Source organism: Puma concolor, chromosome B2 (genome assembly GCF_028749965.1).
Source record: "Puma concolor isolate L17-30 chromosome B2, mPumCon1.1.hap2, whole genome shotgun sequence".
Lineage (NCBI taxonomy): Eukaryota > Metazoa > Chordata > Mammalia > Carnivora > Felidae > Puma > Puma concolor.
In genome coordinates, this window is record NC_141671.1 from 15277621 (window position 1) to 15296394 (window position 18774).

At 38.8% G+C, this 18774-nt stretch overlaps 1 protein-coding gene across 6 annotated transcripts in view; it reads right to left on the reverse strand.

The window, feature by feature from the left end:
* RNF182 (ring finger protein 182) overlaps positions 1-18774 on the reverse strand; it is a 128121-nt gene that overhangs the window by 99361 nt on the left and 9986 nt on the right. The gene's annotated exons all lie outside the window — the stretch shown is intronic.

Genomic DNA, 18774 nt, shown 5'->3' on the forward strand with positions numbered 1-18774 from the left:
AACTTTTTTTTTTTTCCAACGTTTATTTATTTTTGGGACAGAGAGAGACAGAGCATGAACGGGGGAGGGGCAGAGAGAGAGGGAGACACAGAATCGGAAACAGGCTCCAGGCTCTGAGCCATCAGCCCAGAGCCCGACGCGGGGCTCGAACTCAGAACCGCGAGATCGTGACCTGGCTGAAGTCGGACGCCTAACCGACTGCGCCACCCAGGCGCCCCTAGCCTCAACTTTTGAGCCTCTGTTCGTTCAACATCAATGCCTATCAAAAACATGTACTTAAGATCATTACAGTTCATGGCAATATTGGTTGTTTACTACAGGGGCTCATAGGAAAATGGCACCTAACATATTTAGGTTGTTAATTTCCACTTAATAATTCAAACGTTTATCCAGCACTGTATCTGGTATATCAGAGTAGCTGAATGTAATTTCTGGGAATCCAGTAATTTTCCTGAAAACTTTACTTTTTGTAGTATTTATTTATTTTGGGGAGAGCACAAGCAGGGGAGGGGTAGAGAGGGGGGACAGAGGATGTGAAGCTGGCTCTGCGTTGACAGGCTGACAGCAGCGAGCCTGATGCGGGGCTTGACTCACAGACCATGAGATCATAACTTGAGCCGAAGTCAGACGCTCAACCGACTGAGCCATCCAGGCGCCCCAAAACCTATTTTTTAGGGCAGTTTAAGGTTCATCGTGAAATTGAATGGAAGGTACAGAGATTTCCCATATACTCCCCGCCCCCACACAAGCACAGCCCCCACATCATCAACATCCCCCCACCAGAGTGGTATATTTGATACAATTAATCGCACCTAATAACTTTTAAAAGCTATTATCAAGATTGATTTTCATTTTTATAATACAAAGTATTAAATCCTAAAGATACCAGCATTAAAAATTAAGCATTCCAGGGCGCCTGGGTGGCGCAGTCGGTTAAGCGTCCGACTTCAGCCAGGTCACCATCTCGCGGTCCGTGAGTTCGAGCCCCGCGTCAGGCTCTGGGCTGATGGCTCAGAGCCTGGAGCCTGCTTCCGATTCTGTGTCTCCCTCTCTCTCTGCCCCTCCCCCGTTCATGCTCTGTCTCTCTCTGTCCCAAAAATAAATAAACGTTAAAAAAGTTTTTTAAAAAAAAATTAAGCATTCCGTGTCATTTCACTAAAAACTAGAAAAAAATAATAATAATTTGACATTAATGAGTCAGGATAAATATGTGTGTTTTCCTAACAATAAATTCAAATAAAATTGATCTTAATATTCCACAAATTGCAAATAAAGATCTACCCCAAAGTCATTATCAAATTTTTGTAAAACTGATTTATATATTTCATTGATTTTACTGCAAGAATAAAGAATTAATTGGTTCAAGAGCAAGTATTCAAAAGACCAGTATTATAACAACATTGCAGGTCAGTTTGTCCTTTTATGCAAAACCGGGTAGTCTCTTAGCTACTGATTAAGATTGAATAGAAGTTCCCTGGTTCAAATTTTGCAAAATAAGTTTTTTAACTTTCCCACCTAGTCTTTATCTTGGAGAGACACTCTGACGATTCTAAGAAAAGACTCTGATCTAGAGAGAAAAATTACAACTCAACTTAGGTCAAGTAAAGCAATGATGCTGAAGAATGCTTTTGGAGATCCGCTTCCATAAAGAGGGAAATAGTTCATATCAGGTCAACCCTCCAGGAAGAAAAGCTGAATAAAACTTACAAAAGCAAAAAACTGTTCAAATTCTCAGAGAGCAACCAAAGCAACCAGAACTCGAAAGAGGGAGACCCCGGAGAGAAGAGAAATTCTGAAGTGAGTCTGACACTCCCTGCCGCTGTGGATGATCAAGGCATTTGCCAATTTCTTTGCACACTCAGGGGCTAGGAAGCCAAAGAGACAGCAGTGACTCAAAAATTCTAGCTTACTGAGCTATGCTCAAAAATTAGAGTTCAAGTTTACCAAAGCAGATGGGACTGGAAGAGCCAAGATCCACCAAAAAAGAAAAGTACAGAGAAGCAAGATCAACAGTCTACACAACATCTCCCTTCAAGTTTCCAAAGCTGTATGATATGAGAAGCCAGAAAAGCAAAGAGAAAGTGGCATGTGTGAAGCTAAAATACCAAGCAGAGTTTCTGGGAGATTTGTAGGGTCCAGAAAAAAGAAAGTAGAGCCCAGAGTTAGCAAAGAAGAAGGTCCCAGTAAACACCTCGGGTTTGCACTTGGAATCTAAAGGGCTATGTCCTAGGAATAGAGGAAAACCAAGAGCCAAATATCCTTCAAAGAGAATAAAACTGAGAATCAGATTCTTTCTTCAAGTCCTGACTAAATAAAAATGGGTTACCCCTACCCTGTCTTCCAAAGGAAAAACAACATCAAACAGGGCTTCCACAATTTCTTCAAATACACTGTGCTGACATTCTATCACAAAGATCATGCATGCTAGGGGATGAGACCAAATGCCTAAAACCCGGGGAGAGAGGGGACAAGAGAAAATGACCCACTGGTGATTCAAATACTGAAGTTATCAGATATGGACACTAGAAGCACAATGATTAATATGTTCAAGAAAATAGAGGACAATTGAAGAGTTTCACCAGAGAACTGCAAATCTGTGTGCAAAAGGAAAAAAAGCGGGGTGCCTGGGTGCTTCACTCGGTTACGTGTCTGACTCTTGATTTCAGCTCAGGTCATGATCTCATGACCGTGGGCCTGAATCCCACGTCAGACTCTACACTCAGCATGGGATTCTCTGTCTCATTCTGTCTCTCTCTCTCTCTCTCTCTCTGCCCCTACCCTGCTCACACGCACATGTGCCATCACTCTCAAATAAATAAAAACTTTAAAAAGGAAAAAGAAAGAATCAAGTAAATCTCATGTGCGTGCATCTCTAAATAAATAAATAAATAAATAAATAAAAACTTTAAAAAGGAAAAAGAATCAAGTAAATCTCACGTGCGTGCATCTCTAAATAAATAAATAAATAAATAAATAAATTAAAACTTTAAAAAGGAAAAAGAATCAAGTAAATCTCACGTGCGTGCATCTCTAAATAAATAAACAAATAAACAAATAAAAACTTTAAAAAGGAAAAAGAAAGAATCAAGTAAATCTCACGTGCGTGCATCTCTAAATAAATAAATAAATAAATAAATAAAAACTTTAAAAAGGAAAAAGAAAGAATCAAGTAAATCTCACGTGCGTGCATCTCTAAATAAATAAATTAATTAATTAATTAATTAATTAAAACTTTAAAAAGGAAAAAGAAAGAATCAAGTAAATCTCACGTGCGTGCATCTCTAAATAAATAAAAACTTTGAAAAGGAAAAAGAAAGAATCAAGTAAATCTCACGTGCGTGCATCTCTAAATGAATAAATAAACAAATAAACAAATAAACAAATAAACACTTCAAAAAGGAAAAAGAAAGTAAAGATCAAATAGAGATTGTGAATCTCAAAGATACAGTAACCAGAACAGGATCACGTGGGCACGATGGAGTGAGGAGGCTGGTAAACCCTCTCCCCACCAAGCCACCATAAAGCGGCTCAAAACTGTCAAAAACAGTCATTTCAGCACTCTGGAAATCTCCGCATACAACCAAATGAGAAGCATTTATCCATGAAAACGAGCGACCTAAGGTGAAATTACCATACATGCTGTAGTGCTCTTGTCTGGGGCTGCTCCCTTCAACCTGTACCCCCCCTCAGCATGTCAAAGGCCTACCCAACTAAGAGAAACAGTGGCTTCACCGCTCCTGTCAAGGAGGCTCATGTGATATGAAGCTGCTGTTGAAAGTGGTCATTTCGGGGGCGCCTGGGTGGCGCAGTCGGTTAAGCGTCCGACTTCAGCCAGGTCACGATCTCGCGGTCCGTGAGTTCGAGCCCCGCGTCGGGCTCTGGGCTGATGGCTCAGAACCTGGAGCCTGTTTCCGATTCTGTGTCTCCCTCTCTCTCTGCCCCTCCCCCGTTCATGCTCTGTCTCTCTCTGTCCCAAGAATAAATAAACGTTGAAAAAAAAAAAAAAAAACATTTAAAAAAAAAAAAAGAAAGTGGTCATTTCGGTCACAAGCTAAGAGGGAGCAGCTTCACTACCCTAAAGTAACAATTCTGCTTAGGGCAAGCCATACTCCGGCAGACTAGCCAGATACGGTGTTCAAGAGGCCAAAGGGAGGCGTGAAAAGCACTCCACGTGGCCTGGGTTGACCAGAGGCTGAGTACATCCATAGTAGAGACTAGAGTTTAACACGCTAAAACGTTCATGGTCGACAGGGCCTAGATACACGCATACAGAAGACCTCAGAGCACCCAGTGGGAGTCGCAGCGAGGAAAACCTTGAAAGCAGTCTGAACTGTGAACGGAGCCCCCCGGTGCACCTGCAGATTCACCTGGGCAGAGTGGCAGCCTTCCAGACTAGAGATATTTGAGCACAACCTCTGACTAATCTTTGGCGGTAGCCCCAGCGAGGCAGACTCCGGAAAGGTCCCCAGGGAGCCAGGCTTTCAAAAATAGAAGATGAGAAAAAGAACTGAATGGAGACATCAGCCGCAGATCATGGGGAGACAGATTTCACAAATTTAGGCCAGTTCAGTTACTAGTCACAAACAAAATAAAACCACCACCACCACCCTCAGGGAGAAATAAGTCACAATCCATAGTGGCTATGGTATGTTATTCAAAATGTCTAGTGTTCAAACAAAAATGTTTAAGATATGCAAAAAAAAAAAAAAACAAGAAAGTGTGACCTATAGTCAGGAGGGGAAAAAAAGGGAATCAATAAAAACTGTCTCTGAGTGAGCCCAAGTATTAGATTTAGCAAAGACCTCATGCTGCTATTACAAACACACGTATAAAACTTTTTCTTAAAAGTTCAAAGAATCAAAGAAAAATATGACAACAGCGGCTAAACAAATGGAGACTCTCAACAAAGAGATATTACTTTAAAGGAGCCGAACAGAAACTCAGGAGTTGACAATTATAATAACTGAAAGGAAAAATTCAGCTGAGGAGATCAAGGGGTACATTTGAGATAGCCACAAAACAAACAAAAAATCAGTAATACTAAGATAAAGAAATATTACCCAGTATCAGACAACATCAAGTATGCCAATATACATGTAATGGGGGAGTCAAATGGTAAGCAGAGAGAGAAAGGAACAAAAGAATATATTTGAAGATATACTGGCCCCCAAATTTTCCAAATCTGATGTAAAAAAATTAACCTACAAATCTAAAAGCTCAATGAATCCCAACTAAGATAAACACAGAGATCCACACAAGGGCACGTCTCAGTCAAATTGTTGAAAGGCAAAGAAAATGATAAAATCTTGAAAACGGCAAGGAAAAAAAACATCCATCATGTACAAAGGAACAATGAGATTAACAATGACTTCCCAAGGCGCCTGGGTGGCTCAGTCAGGTAAGCAGTTGACTCTTGATTTCTGCTCAGGTCATGACCTCATGGTTGTGAGACTTGAGTCCCAGGTCTGGCTCTGCACTAGGCAGGGAGCATGAAAGGGCATCTGGATGGTTCAGTCGGAGGAGCGTGCGACTCCTGATCTTGGAGTCGTGAGTTTCAGCCCCACAGTGAGTGTAGAGATTACTTAATAAATAAATAAAAACTTTTAATATAAAAAAAAGAAGATGAAAAATTTCTCAGAAAAAAAAGTCTGAATTTGTTCCTAGCAGAGACCTGTCTTACAAGAAATACTGAAGGAAATCCTTCAAGCTGGAAGAGAATGACATCAGACATCAACTTGAACTGGCAAGAAAAAATGAGAAGTGTTCCAAATGCTAAGTATGTAGGTAATACAAAATGTATAAAAACTATTTTTCCCATTTTTTTTCTCTTATTTTCTTTAAAATACATAAAAATGGTATAAAGCAATAATTACAACATTGTTGAGTTTGAAATAGTTAGAAATATAATTATTTAGTTCTTAATATATGTAGACATAATATATATGACAATAAGAACCCCAAGGAAGGAGAGGAAAAAGAGAACTATTGGAACAAGGCTTCTATATTTTAATGGAATTAAGTTACTATTAATCTGAAGTACACGGGGCGCCTGGGTGGCGCAGTCGGTTAAGCGTCCGACTTCAGCCAGGTCACGATCTCGCGGTCCGTGAGTTCGAGCCCCGCGTCAGGCTCTGGGCTGATGGCTCGGAGCCTGGAGCCTGTTTCCGATTCTGTGTCTCCCTCTCTCTCTGCCCCTCCCCCGTTCATGCTCTGTCTCTCTCTGTCGCAAAAATAAATAAACGTTGAAAAAAAAAAAAAAATTAAAAAAAAAAAAAAATCTGAAGTACACATAAATTAAATTAGGACACATATTGCAATCCCACTAAGATCATAATAACAGGAAAAAAAACAAGCATAATTTAAAAATCAACAGACAAACGGCCAACTAAAAAGCAACTAATGCAAAAGGAAGTCAGGGGGAAGAGAGATATGAAACAGGAGATATATGGAACATAAGTAGAATGGCAGACATTAAACCGTAGCAATAATTACATTAAATATAAATGGACTAGACATTTCACTCAAAAAGTAGAGACTGACTAAATGGAAAAGCACAACTGAACTAGATGCTAGCTACAAAGGATACACCTCAGGTTCTAATGTACAAATAGACTGGAAATCAAAGCACAGAAAGATATACCATGTTAAAACCAAACACAAGTGAGCTGAAATGGCTATATTAATATAAAATAAAACAAACAGTAATGTAAGAAATATTACTAGAGACAAGGAGGGGCATTTTAAAATAATAAACCTGCGGGGCGCCTGGGTGGCGCAGTCGGTTAAGCGTCCGACTTCAGCCAGGTCACGATCTCGCGGTCCGGGAGTTCGAGCCCCGCGTCGGGCTCTGGGCTGATGGCTCGGAGCCTGGAGCCTGTTTCCGATTCTGTGTCTCCCTCTCTCTCTGCCCCTGCCCCGTTCGTGCTCTGTCTCTCTCTGTCCCAAAAATGAAATAAACGTTGAAAAAAAAAAAAAATTTAAAATAATAAACCTGCTAGTACATCAGGGAGACATAACAATTATAAATGTACATACAAAGACATAATAATGATAAATGTATATACAACTAATAATAAAACCCCAAAACTCAGCACAATCTGACAGTCATGAGAGGAAAAATAGACAATTCAACAATAACAGTTGGAGATTTCAAAACCACAGTCTCACTAATTGATAGAACAGCTGAACCAAAAATCAGCAATGTTAGTCAACATAGAAATAAAACTATCAACCAACTTAACCTAACTGATATTAGTAGAAAACTCTACTCTGTAAGTACAGAATACACATTCTTTTCAAACACACATGGAACATTCTCCAGGATAAAACACAGGCTGGCCACAAAACAAGTCTCAAGAAATAAAAAATTAAAATCATCAAAGTATATGCCCTGATCACAATGGAACTATATTTGAGATCCACAAAAAAAAAAAAAAAAAGGGAAAATCCCAAAAATCTGAAAATTAAACAAGACACTTGGATCAAAGAAATCAAAAGAGAACTTTAAAAATATTTTGAGCTAAATGAAAATGAAAGCAAAACATATGAAACTGGGTGGGACCTACTGAAAGGAACACTTAGACTTATAGCTATAAATGTCTGTATCAGAGAAGAAAAAGGTCTTAAAAACCTAAGCTTCTACCTTAAGAAACTAGATAAAAATAAACAACCCAAAGCAACTGGAAAGAAGGAAATAATAAAGATTAAAAATAAAATCAATGAACCAGAAAACAGAAAATAATAGTGAAAACCACTGAAACTAAATGTTGGTTTGTAACAAATAAAATTGGCAAGCCAACTAAGTTAATTAAACTACTCCTAGTAAAACAGAAGATATAAATTATCAAATTATCAAAATAAATAGAGAGAGAACATCATTACTGTATATAATTAAAAGACTTGTAAGGAATATTATAAACAACTATATGTTCATAGACTTATACAAGGAAAAAAAATTGGGTAAATAAAAATCCTCCCACAAAGAAAACTCCAAGTCCAGATGGCTTCACTGGTGAATGATGTCAAAAATTTAAAGAAACAAAATCCACTCTTCACAAACTCATTCAAAAAATAAAGGAGAGAACACTTTCCAACTCATTCTATGAGGCCAGTATTGCCTTGATCCCAAGGCCAGATAAGGATATCACAAGAAAGCTATAGCCATAACACTCCTTATTAATATAGACACAAAAATCCTCTTAAAAAGTACTAGCAGGTTGAATTGAGCAATACCAGAAAAGACAGCTGAGACAAGTGAGATTTAACCATGGAAGCAAAGTTCATTTAAAATTCAAAAACCAACTGATATAATAAACTAGATTTGTAAATATAATATTAGTAAGAGGAAAATTAATAAATAATAATGAAGGGGAAAAACACATGATCGTCTCAATACATGTAGCAAAATATTTAATAAAATCAAACACTCATTTATAATTTTTTAAAACTCTCAAACTGAGTATAGAAAGGGTCTTCCTCTGGGGCCCCTGGGTGGCTCAGTTGGTTAAGCGCCCGACTCTTGACGTCGGCTCCAGTCTTGATCTCGTGGTTCATGAAATGGAGCCCTGCGTGAGACCAAGCCCTGCATCAGGCTCTGCACTGACAGCTTGGAGCCTACGTGGGATATTCTCTTTCCTCTCTCTCTGCCCCTCCCCCGACTCATGCACGCTCTCTCTCTCAAAACAAGAAAGAAAGGGTCTTCCTCAACCTAACAAAAGGGTGTCTGTGAAAAAACTACAGCTAACATCATACATACTATTGAAAGAATGATTGCTTTTACCCCTAAGTTTAAGAACAAAGTAAGGATGTCTGCTTTTACCACTAAATAAGGCAAGGTTGTCCGTTTTTGCCATTTGTATTCAACACTGTAGTGGAAGTTCTGGCTCCTACAATAAGAAAGGAAGTAGAGAAGGAAGGAAGGAAGGAAGGGAGGGAGGGAGGGAGGGAGGGAGGGAGGGAGGGAGGGAGGGAGGGAGGGAGGAAACAGTGACAAGGAGGAACTAGGGAGTAAGAGGATGAGGAAAGAAAGGCATTCTGATTTGAAAAGAAAAAAAACAGAACTTTTTTATTTGCAGATTATGTGGTCCTGTATGTAGAATACGGAATCTACAAACAATTCCTAGAATAAATGAATTTGGCAAGATTGCAATACGAAGGAACAAACACAAGAATCAATTACATTTCTTCCTATCAGCTATAAACCAGCTAATATGCTACATCCTAGCAATAAACAATCTGAAAATGAAATCAACAAAACAATTTCATTCATAATAGCATCAAAAGGAATAAAATACTTAGGAATAATTTTAACAAAAGACATGCAAGACTTACCCACTGACAACCACATAAACATTACTGAAGGAAATTAGACATCTGAGTAAATGGAGACATTCCATATTCGTGAATTGAAAGACTCATTGCTGTTAAGATGGAAATCCTCCCCCAAAGTGAGCTATAGAGGCAACACAATCTCTAACAAAATTCCAGTAGGCTTTGTGTGTGTGTGTGTGTGTGTGTGTGTGTGTGTGTGTGTGTGTGTGTGTGTGTGTGTGGTAGAAAATGACAACCGTATCTTAAAATGTGTATAATAGGAATGCACAGGACTTCAAATAACCAAAACAATATTGCAAAAAAAAAAAAAAAAAAGCGCAAAGTTGGAAGATGACTATTTAATTTCAAAGTTCAATATACATCTACAGTGTAATACGGGATAAGCATAGAAGACAAACAGATGATAGATAAATGGATCAGAATTAACAGTCCAGAAACAGGGGTGCCTGGGTGGCTCAATCGGTTAAGCGTCTGACTTCGGTTCAGGTCATGATCTCACAGTTTGTGAGTTCGAGCCCCGCGTTCTGAGTGCCTTCTCTCTCTGCCCCTCCTCACTTGTGCTCTCGCTGTCTCTCAAAAATAAATAAATGAAAAAAAAAATTTTTTTAAGTCCAGAAATAAACCTTTACATTTACTATCAGTTGACTTTTGACAAAGATGCAAATTCAGTGAGGAAATTATAGTCTTTTCAACAAATGGTGCTGGTAAAAGATTGGACACCTACATGCAAACAAATCAATAAACAGATAAATAGACCTCTACCTCACACAAAATACAAAAAAAAAAAATCATAATTCAAAATGGATCATAAACCTAAATGTAATAGAATCACAAATCTTCTGGGAAAAAAATATAGAAAAATCACTATCTCATAAAAATCTAGAGAATCTCAGATTAGCCAAAAAGTTCTTAGGTACAACAAAAGCGTGCCATAGAGGACAATATTAATAAACTGGACTTCATCAAAATTCAAATCTTTTTGTGCTTCAAAAGTAGGCACTTTGGGGGGAAAATATTTGCAGATCATATATCTGATAATGGGCCTGTACCTAGAATATATAAAATACTCTTACAAATCGATAAAGCAACCCAATGTAAAAAATGGGCAAGAAAACTAAATAGACACTTCACCGAACAATACTTACAAGTGGCTAAGAAGCCCATAAAAAGTGTTCAATATCATTAATCCTTAGGAAAATGCAAATTAAATCACAAATTAAATTCAACACACATACTCTAATGGCTATAATCAATAACCATTGGACAATGATGTGAAGAAACTGAAACCATCATACACTACTGGTGGGAATATAAAATGTTACAGTTACTTTGGAAAACAGCTCAGGAGTTTCCTAAAAAGTTAAACATACATGCACCATATGACCCAGAAATTCTACTCCACTTCTCTTACTCAAGAGAAATGAAAACATAGTCTACTCAAAGACTTATATGAATTTTCATGGCAGCATTCCCCCAAATTTGGGAAACAACCCAAATTTTCATTAACTGATGAATGGATAAACAAACCAAAGTGTATCCCTTCAACATAATACTAATCAGCAATAAAAAGGAATAAAATACCAATCAATGCATGTTACGATATGGACAAGACTTGTAAGTTTCTTCAAAAACATTATGCTAAGTGAAAGAAGCCAGATACAAAGACTACATTTGTATGATTCGGTTTATATTAAATTAGTAGAAGAGGGAAATTTATAGAATTTGCCTGGGGTTAGGGCTGGGAGCAGAGATTGCAAATGGGCTCAAGAGAATTTTGGGGGTGGCTGCAGAACCCTATAAAACTCAATTTTGGTAATGTTTGCAGAACCCTATAAATTTAACTATCATCACTGAATTGTACGCTTACAAAGAGTGAATTTTATGGCATGTAAATTACACCTCAATAAAGCTGTAACAAAAACTCAATACACGGGTTTTTTTTTTTTAAGAGCATACTGAACATTAAGAAGAAAGCATTAGTGTATTGGAAGATAGATCATTAGAAAATCTCCAAATTAAGGCAAAGAAGGAAAAATATACAATGGAAAATACAGAAAAGAGTTTGAATCAAACAGGACATAGTGAAAAAGTCTACTATATGTAAAACTGTACTTTCAGGAATAGAGGAGAGAGATTGGACCAGAAGAAGTTAATATATAATGAGATAATTGTCAAAAATATTTCAAAACTGATTTAAGACACTCTATGATCTCCAAGTAGGATAAACAGTAAGAAAAAACTGCCTGGGCAGATTATAGTAAACCCCTCAATATCAAAGAAATAGAAAACAAAATTTAAAATGGAGGAAAAAGCACATCATCTTCAAAAGACCAACAATGAGACTGACAGCTCATTTCTTAAACAAAAATAATAGAAGACAGAAGATGATTAAATTATGTATTTAAAGCACTGAAAAACAGTTGACAACCCAGAATTCTACATGCAATGAGAAGTTAGACAGATTTTTTTAAGTTTCAAATAAAAATACAAAGAAATACTAAAAACAGGTCTTCAAGCAGAAAAGAAATAATCCCAGAGGGAAACAGACTTACACGAAGGAATGAAGAGAAATAGTAAATACAAACAGACATTAACAGCACAAAACATCAATAACAATATATTGTGTGGTTCTATTCATACGTGAAATTAAAATAAATGACAGCAACAGTACAAAAGGGAACAGGGGCTTTTATAGAGGTAAAGTATTCTTAGAATTGTGCATGATGAGGAAAGTGGTTAAGCGCTGAGAGTAAATTCAAGTGAAGGACGGATGATTCTACAGATAAACTATTAAGACTAGGAAGCCAATGTAGCAAAATCCTTGGAATCTAGGTCAATACACCAAAATCTACTGTAGTCTATATTCACAGGCAACCTAAAGTTAGAAGGTGAAACTTTAAAGATGTCATCTGAGGGGCGCCTGGGTGGTGCAGTCGGTTAAGCGTCCGACTTCAGCCAGGTCACGATCTCGCGGTCCGTGGGTTCGAGCCCCGCGTCAGGCTCCGGGCTGATGGCTCGGAGCCTGGAGCCTGTTTCCGATTCTGTGTCTCCCTCTCTCTCTGCCCCTCCCCCGTTCATGCTCTGTCTCTCTCTGTCCCCAAAAAATAAATAAACGTTGAAAAAAAAATAAAGATGTCATCTGCAACAACAAAAAGAATCAACCTCATGAAAGATGTACAAGAATCCCACAGAGAGAACTTGAAAACATTACTTTGAGAAATTAAAGACAACCTAATTAGACACAGAGCTATACTGTGTTCACTGACTCAATTATTTTTTTTTAATTTTTTTTTCAACGTTTATTTATTTTTTTTGGGACAGAGAGAGACAGAGCATGAACGGGGGAGGGGCAGAGAGAGAGGGAGACACAGAATCGGAAACAGGCTCCAGGCTCGGAGCCATCAGCCCAGAGCTCGACGCGGGACTCGAACTCACGGACCGCGAGATCGTGACCTGGCTGAAGTCGGACGCTTAACCGACTGTGCCACCCAGGCGCCCCTATCACTGACTCAATTATTATAAAGAGTCAACTCTCCCAAACTGATCTACAGATTCAATGCAATTCCAATCAAAAGCTCATCCAGTGTTTTTGTGAAAATTGACAGGGTGATTCTAGAATTTATATGTAAATGCCAAACACCAAGAAAAGGCCAAAAGGAAATCAAGAAGAAAAACAAAATTGAAAGATTTATACTACCTGGTACCAGGTCTACAATAATTTAAGGTATTTTATTAAACAAACAGCCCAATAGGACAGAATACAGAGGGTCCAGAAAGAGGTTTACAAACACAATTTCTTGATTTAGGATAAATGTGCTACTGTAATTCAGTAGAGAAAGGATGATCTTTATCACAAGTAATGCTGGGTTAACAGGTTAATAACACAGATAAAAATCATCATGACCCCTACCTCACACCACACACAAAATTCAATTCCAAGAGGGTAAAAAATTTAAATGTGAAAGGTAAAACAGTAAGACTTCTTTCAACGTTTATTTATTTTTGGGACAGAGAGAGACAGAGCATGAACGAGGGAGGGGCAGAGAGAGAGGGAGACACAGACTCGGAAACAGGCTCCAGAGCCTGACGCGGGGCTCGAACTCACGGACCGTGAGATCGTGACCTGGCTGAAGTCGGACGCTTAACCGACTGCGTCACCCAGGTGCCCCAAAACAGTAAGACTTCTTAAGAATATAAATAAATATCTTTATGACCTTGAGGCAAGCAAAGGTTTCTTAAACAAGACACAAAAAGCACTAACGTAAAGGAAAGATTTATAAGTCAGAATTCATTGCAATTAGAATCTTTGGTTCATCAAAGACACAACAATACGAGATTAAAAAGCAAGCCCATAGTGGGGCTCCTGGGCGGCTCAGTCAGTAAAGCGTCTGACTCTTGCTTTCGGCTCAGGTCATGATCTCACAGTTTCACGAGTTCGAGCCCTCGTCAGGCTCTGCACTGACAGTGTGGAGCCTGCTTGGGATTCTCTCTCTCCTCTCTCTGCCCCTCCCCCACTCATGCTGTCTCTGTCTCTCTCAGTAATAAATAAATAAACTTTGGGGAAAAAAATCATTAAATAAAGAAATCATTAAATAAAAAAAAAAAGCAAGCCCATAGTATCAGAGAACATCACTTATTGGCGAAGTACAAATAAAAACCACAATGAGATATTACTTTTTGCCCACTACTATGATTTACAATACCAAGTGTGAGCAAAAATGAGAAACAGCTGGAACTTTGAGACATTCGTGCTGGGAATGTCAACTGTACAACCTCTTCAGGCAAATGTTTGGCCATATCAGTGGTAACTCATACATGTAACCTATGATCCATTCCAATCCTACGTATATACTCAACAGAAATGCCCACATATACATATATGTATGAGACTGTTCATGACAGCACCATTTGTAACAAAGAAAAATTAGAAATGATCCAACTATCTATGGACAACAAATGGATAGGAAAAAAATGTGGAATCTACAATAACAAAATACCAAAGTGTGGGAGAAGAAAAATCAAATATGATTACATCCAGCAGCTTGGGTGAATGTCACAAATATAACAAAGAAATGCTTAATGACAAAAAAAAAAAAAAAAGGACACATTGCATGATTTCGCTTGTAGAACATTTTAAAATAGTTTGCAAAACTGATCCGTAGTAATAGCACTCAGACCAATGGTCACTTTTTGGGTGCAGGTAAGGTCTGAAAGAAAGCGGTGAATGGATTCTAGGGTAACGATAATATTTTATGTTATGTTTTGATGTAAGTTGGGGTTTCGAAAGTGGCTTGCTTTTGGAAAATACAAACCACTATAACCCTCTGACCTGTGCACTTTTCTGTATGCATGTTAACCTTCAATGACAATGCTTACTTAAAAATAAAAATGACGCTTCCTTATATCTTTACATGATACATAGAACACAAAACAGGTAAAAGGATGCTATGACTTTGAAAAGTCTGCACGCAGTCCCAGAAAGACTTTCTAGAACTCAAATTTCATCATTTACTTCCCTGCTGAAAAGAATTTAAGGTCCTCCCAATCTGGCCTTGCTGGGGCCACCCGTCATTCAGCATAGGTACTAATTACTCCCAAATCTTACTTGGATGCCTCTCCCACCCCCTTCCACAAGCATCATATGCCTTTCGCATCACACTCTAGTGTAACGACCAAGCACGACACTGTCAGTTCCAGCAAGGTATGAGCTTTTGGGTCATCAGTGCCCAGCACAGCGCCTTACACACAGTGGATATTCAATAAGTACTTACTGGAAAAATTAAGTAGTAAAGTTGGCAAAAAGTCCTCCTTTCTACCATGAGAGACTTTAACATGGGCTGTCTAAATTTTCTCTTTTTTTTAAGCTTTCTCTGGCAGAAAAGTCTATCATTCATAGACCAATCGGCCATGACCTAGAGGTTAATAATCAAATCATTTAAATTTACTGCAGACCAAAGAATAATTGAATTTCAGTCCAGATATAAAATTGAACTCTAAAATGCTTTAAGCTCTTCCTAATTATGTGCCCCACTGTTTGAATAAAATGGTTTAAAGGTTTCAAACTCTTCCATCATTGTCTATAAAGGCAGGAGAAGGGAAAACATTAAATCTGCTAGGTTGCTAGTTCCATACCCAAACTACATGAATCAGTATCACGGTCCATTTCAAATGCCCCATTATAGTAAGTGAGGTCTGGCTTAAACGAATCCTACTGATAGGTCTTATTGTTTTCATTAAAAGGTTTGAAGCAACTTATGTATACACTCAATGTAAGATGCACATTATAACTTTTCTACCCGAAAATTACCATGACTAAGTGAGGAGGACAACCTCAATAGTTTCAGCAACATCGTGTGGTTATAACCAGCGTGGCTATCATTTTCGACTACCTTCCACTTGTGAAAATACCTTCCACTCTCTAATACGTGGCTTGTGGCATTTCTACCACAAGAGGTTGGGTAGACCCAACCTCTACGTGGAAGAACATTTCCAAAATGTAAACCAAAGTATTCCCATTTTCCCAACCACTACTTCTGCAAACAGCCCTCCACCTGTTTCCCGCTGCACACAGAATAAAACCCAAGTCCCTGCCACGGACAAAACCTTGAGGAACGTGGCCACTCCTTCCTTCTCTGACATCATCTCTCGGCATTCTCCTGCCTTCTCTCTGCCTCAGGGCCTTTGCACTTGTTCCTTCAGTCTGAAATTGCTTTGCTCCTGATAAAGGCTCCCCTGGTCACTGAGATCTCAGCTTAAACGTGATCTTGCTTCCTAATCTAAGGTAGCATCTACTCACTTGCCATAGTTTAATTATCTGTGTGGGGTTTTTTTTTTTCCTTCAGATCGGTCGGTGTGAGTCACACAACTTTATTCTTTTCCACATTTGTTTTGGCTCTTCTGGGGTTTTTTGCATATTATCTGTGTTTCATTTGTCCCTGCTAGTTTTCTTTTTTATTTGGATTTCTGTGTGTGTGTGTGTGTGTGTGTCCACACATGTGCACATGTGTGCTTATCTCCTCACCCAAATGCAAGCACCACCACAAAGGAACCTTGTCTGTTGATATTCCCAGAGTTGAGAGTCTTCCGGCACTCAGTCACATTTGCTGAATGTCTGACCCCTTCAAGAACGCCAGGGAAAATTTCCCTAAGGAAGTAACAAATGAACTGAAATCTGTAAAATGAGCAGGAGTTACTGAGTGAAGAGAGAAGGGAAGAACATCTTCACAGAGGAATGACCAGTGCAAAGGCCCAGGGGCAGGAGAAAGCACCGCACAAGTGAGGGATTCCCAGAAGCCCCACGAGCTCAGTTCAGAGTACACAAAGAAAGATAAGATCGATGTCAGAACTGTTAGCTAATATAAAGAATACAAAGACAAGTATTGCACAGTGAAATTAATACGCTTGTCAGCTTGAGCAAAACAAGAGCCAAATGTAAAAAAAAGAAAAATCACTGAAGAATTATTTCATCATAATAAAACGAAATAAGATATATAAAACAAGATAATGTATTAAATTACTCATAATTTTAGAAAAGGAGCTACTACAACATATGTAACTAAATTTCACAACCTAATCATTATCTGTTCTTATTTCTGTCCTAATTGTATCTAAAAACAAAAAAAAAAGCTGCTGCATGAAAAATGCTTTATAATGCTCATCAACCGATGAAAATTTATTTGTAGATTTAGTTTAAAAAGAAATCCTCATTCTCCTCATTCAGACATCATTGCTGCTGTATTGAGTGTGGTCTTACCCTTTCATATGTTACACTACTAAATATCCTAAGTAGATTCGCAACGTCGTTTGAAAATTATATAGGACCCTCTGTTGGAACACAGGCGTGCAGAACTTTGTGGCCACAAACTAAACAGAGACCCTCGAGACAAGAAAAAGGTAAAATGCCAGAATTATTTTTTTTTTTAAAGAAATGATTTCAAATGATCTTCAAGTGTTAGGGTTCATCTCGTAAGGGGAAGAGGCTGAGAGGAGAGGGCATGTGATGGAGGAAAAAGATGCCAAAGAGCTTTGGGCTGCCTTCATTAAGCGCTTTGCATCGGTCGAATGCGTGGTGCACACTTTACGTGCGTCCAGCCAGCCATCACGTGACCTCACAACAGCCCTCCGCGGTGACGTACCGCACCCAGGTCACAGCTCAGCGCCCCCCAGCTCCTGGCGTCTTCTTGTACCTGTGTCATTCATCTGACTTGTGCCAACGGACGGTGCAAATGAACACGTTCTCTCACAAAAACCGGAAGCTCACGGGCTGAGTACAAGATTGACAGCTTCAGAATTAAGCGTACAGAAGCTTTAACAGAAAAAGTTATTCACCCTGCTCTGTAAATTTCATTTCCTACCATCACCATCTGTCAGTAGGAAGAACTTCTTCCTGCCTTATCCCAACAAATTTATTTGTTGCCCACACCCGCCAAGTTATTCAATCGCAGCCCTCTCTTTCAGAGGGAGAGTTAAATCTCATTACTTCCCACCCACAGACCAAAAGCAGTTGCAAGACCCTTAGTGCAAAGCCAGGATTCCGGCCCAGATCTGACTACCAGGAAGCCCGGATTCTTCGTATGAGCCAGCAAGTGACATCACACGCCAATGAATGCCTCTTGATTTCACTCCCATCGTTTAGAACCTGAGAGCTGACTTAATAATCTTCAATGAGTCTGTTCGCTTTCTCAGAGACACGGAGAGAAGCTCTGAAAAGAAAACGTTCCTAAGTGACAAAGACACATCGCATGCAACAAGTAAGCAGAATTTTCTAAACCCCGGGGAATGGGGCTGTGTTTCGTTGTTTCCATAGTCCTGCTCCTATGGCACTGATGAAGAGATAACGAAAAGCTTTGCTTAGGCACAACTTTCCAACCTCCCCCCCTCCCAAGTCTAACACAGATTTTTTAAAAAATAGATAAATCAGCAAACTCTTAGGCTGATGGATTTTACAGCCTCTAGCTCTTGGGATGCAATGCTTTTTAAAATGCTTTTTATTAATTCTTGAACATCTAACAAGCAAATAGCTAATTCAAGCTCATAGAGAAGAGGGCTGTATTGTTCTTTTATGTCTTAGCCCCACAATTGTACAATTGAAGAAATTCTAGTTCGTATTAACATTAGCAAGAGTTCAAAAATTATCTCTGAATGGTTTATATCCAGTTTTACAAAAGCCTTGAGAAGAGAAGGGACTACACAGTACTTTTTTTTTTTTTTAAGACTTGGACAGAACAGTTAGAATACAAAGGTATTATCAAAAGCTCTCCACGCATTTGAAAAAGTCTCTGCATGGAAATGTTCACATCTCAGGGACTACAGATGTCTCAACTTTCACCAAATCGCTAATTCTGACCTGTTTACCAGAACAGAGGATGGCATTTTTCTGTACTCTTCTCTGGGACCACTTAATAAGCTGTAGGGACGGGGTGCCTAGGTGGCTCAGTTGGGTGA